Here is a 3,693-nt window from a genome sequence, read left to right on the forward strand (position 1 = left end):
GAAGCTTGTCCAAGAAGATTGCGGCGCCCACAATGGAAAAACGGCGTGGTGATGCGGTGGCTTGGCGGCTATCCCGATAACAGCATTCTATCTTCAAATATAATGGTTTTACTTGACTTAGGGTGCACACATTGTAAATGCCACAAGTATGCTTGATAAATACTTTGGTATGGTAGATAGGCTAATGATGTGGAAAATAAAAGTGGGCCTTCATGCTCACATGGATTTTAATTGTATTATTAATATGGTATTCACCATAAGGCTACAAGTTGGGGAGTGTGGAAGGCATGTGGAGGAGTGTGTGTAGGTGCATAATTGGGAAAGATTCTTCTAGAATGCCTACATGGAAGAGGAGAATTCCGCCATGTGTAAGTGGGATCTCCACCTACATGCCACTTAGGCTTGGCTATTATCTCATCACACTCTCAAAGTCAGAAAGTCTTCAATTTAATAATCAATAGAAGACTTAGCCTAAGAGGACAATTGATGGTGACATCTACCCTTATGTCACTGAAGGGTTGAAGATTTTTATGTTGTAATTTGTAACAATGGAAGAGAGGGTGATTCTCCACCTATAAAAGGAGCCCTCCTCTCCGTTTCAAATCAAGGAACGAGCCTCCTCAATTGAGCATTTTGTGTCATTGCCATTCTCTTATCTTCAAACCCTTATTCAAACACTCTCATTACTTGTGAATGTCTCATTTAGCATTAGCTCCTCATGCTTAACCCAATTTTGGACCTCTTTGATGATTCATGATAAGTGGGATAAGGAGTTATTATCTTGGCGGGCCTGTGACTTCTCAAGGTAGCCCTTGCCTTATTGCCACCCTCCTTTGGAGGTACCAATGGTTTTAGCGATAATGAGCATGTGGAAAGACTTTGGGGACCATAGGTAAATCTTTACGATTGTCTGCTGAGCAATGTTAACCCTTACCCTCTAGCTTGAATCATGAAGGAGATGAAAGGCAAGAGGCTATGTGAAAATTCAGGTTTCATGCAAAGAGAGAGAAGTGCATTTTTTGTGGTCCAATACCCAAATTTCAACCGGTAATTACTCATCACTCCGGTGTTGGTTTCTTAAATTGATCATATGGCTAAGAAGCTCTTTCTATGCTCTTTCCACTTATGTAACTAATTTCTTAATCCCTTACTTCATTGATGATTAGAATTTCTCCCAAAGTTGCTAATTTTTAGGCGAATTTTGGCAGTTTTATAGTCTTGTAGTAAAATGCTCATAACTTTTCGCTCGGTTGTCCGTTTTTGAAAGTTTTTATATGGGCTCAAAGCTCTCTTCAAGCTCTACGCACCTATCTAATCATCTCTTGCACAACCTGTATGGATTCAAAACTGCAATTCTCTGTGTATCTCTATTTTTATAGAATTTTGGCAGTTTTATAGTCTTGCAGTAAAATGCTCATAACTTTTCGCTCGGTTGCCCGTTTTTGAAAGTTTTTATATAGACGCGAAGCTCTCTTCAAGCTCTAGGCATCTATATAATCCTCTCTTGCACAGCCTTTATGGATTTAAAACTGTAATTCTCCGTGTATCTCTGTTTTTATAGCAAACCTCTATAAAAGATGGATCGTGCTTACATAAACCACGTAGTGACTCCAAGAAATCATTCTTGAAGAATGTGAAACTAAGTTCATTAATCTGTGGCATGCGACTAAGTGCATCTGCCACCACGTTATATTTACCTTTCTGGTAACGTATCTGAAGGTCAAACTCCTATAGAATCTCCGCCCACTGACCTTCTCTACCCTTCAGTTCACTTTGACTTGAAATCCGTTTCAAACTTTCATGGTTCATCCGGACCTCAAAAGGAGCACCATATAAATAGTGTCTCCACTTTTTCAGTGCATGAACTATCGCTAGTAACTATCACTTTGTAAGCCGAGTAGTTATGCTGCGCATGATCTAACTTTTTACTCTCAAATGCAATTGGGTGTCCCCTTTGCATAAGTACGGCCCCAATGGCCTCATTACTTGCGTCTGTTTCCAAGACAAATGGCTCATTTGGATCGACAATAGTCAAAACAGGTGCAACTGCTACATTCATCTTGAGCTTATCAAAGCTCTTCTGTTGGGCTTCCCCCCAACTAATGTTTTTAGTTTTTGATCGTAAACTGGTCAGTCAACGGGACTGTGATCTTCGCGTAATCCTTCACATACTGTCAGTAGAACCTCGACATGCGAAGAAAAATCTGCGGTTCCTCGAGATTCTTCGGCGCTAGCCATTTAAGAATAGCCTCTACTTTTTCTGGCTCCATCCACGTACCATCGGAGGATAAAATATGGCCAAGGTAGTGAATTTATATTTCAAAAAATTCACATTTGCTCTTCTTTGCAAATAGTTTGTGCTCTCGCAACAACTCGAACACTAGACGCAAATGCTCTATGTGTTCTTTCTGTGTCTTACTGTACACAAGAATATCATTTAGGAAAACTACTATGAATTTTTCCATATATGGATGTAAAATGTTGTCCATCAGCGTCATAAACGTCATTGGAGCATTGGTTAGCCCAAATGGCATAACCAAAAACTCAAAATGCCCGAAATGGATCCTAAATGCTATCTTCGCAACATCTTTTGCTTTAATTCTAACCTGATGATACCCTGATCTTAGGTCTACTTTTGTAAAGTATCTCGATCCATAGAGTTGATCAAACAACTCATCTATGGGTGGCATCGGATACTTGTTCTTAATCGTTATTTGATTAAGAGCCCTATAGTCTATGCACATCCGCATAGATCATTCTTTCTTCTTTACCACCAGAAGAATAGGCGGACTTGAACTAGGCCGAATAAAGCCTTTGTTCAAATATTCCATCAATTGTTTTTCCACCTCCGGAGTGGCTTAATCTATAAGCAGGTTTGCTTATAGGTTTTGATTCTAGCATAACTTCGATGCCATGGTCTACTTCTCTAGATGCTGGTAAGCCATTTGGCAAATCTTCAAGAAAAACATCGTGAAATTCCTCTAATAAATTCATTAAAGTATCTATGTACTTTTTCTTTAATGTCTCTTTCGCCTTGGATTTTTTCTTGTTTAAATAACATGCATGCCAAAGAGGGTTTTCAAACAGTGGGTCTCGTCCAAGGCTATTTTGTTTTCCTTGTTTATCTATGCAAACATCATCTACAGTTTCATGTATGAAAACAGAATTTAAAAGATGGTAACAAGCATATACCTCTTCTATCTGGCCTCTCCGGGACCGCTATGCACAGCTCCATGGAGAAAATAAGTGGTGTGGCGGGGATGATACGGTCGCCCTACAGGGTAACGAATCTACCTCCATGCTCAAAACAAAGCGTATTATGTAGGTAACTCCGAGCTAGATTAGGGCCCAAGCCATATAGCCACTCCCTGCCTAGATATACGTCTGCTCTGGCTAAGTGCATGACTTGAAAGTCAAGCGGAGCCTCGTAGTCCTGCATAGATAATGGGATCCCAATACTACAGTATTCCATACCATTTTGTCATACCCGTTGGCTAGGCCAACAGTATACTCATGATCACTCTGGGTCTCAGTCAACCCCAACTTCTTGACTAATGAGTAGTTCAAGAAGTTGTGGCTAGCTCCATCATTGATAAAAACTTTGACTCTATGGCCACCTATGGTGCCATACATGCGCACCATTTCCATGCAGACCTACAGTAGACTGCCACATTGCTGGTGTCACTGAATAAG

This window comes from Cibotium barometz, chromosome 65, assembly GCF_041138505.1.
Source record: "Cibotium barometz isolate CiBa-2024 chromosome 65, ASM4113850v1, whole genome shotgun sequence".
Classification (NCBI taxonomy): Eukaryota; Viridiplantae; Streptophyta; class Polypodiopsida; order Cyatheales; family Cibotiaceae; genus Cibotium; species Cibotium barometz.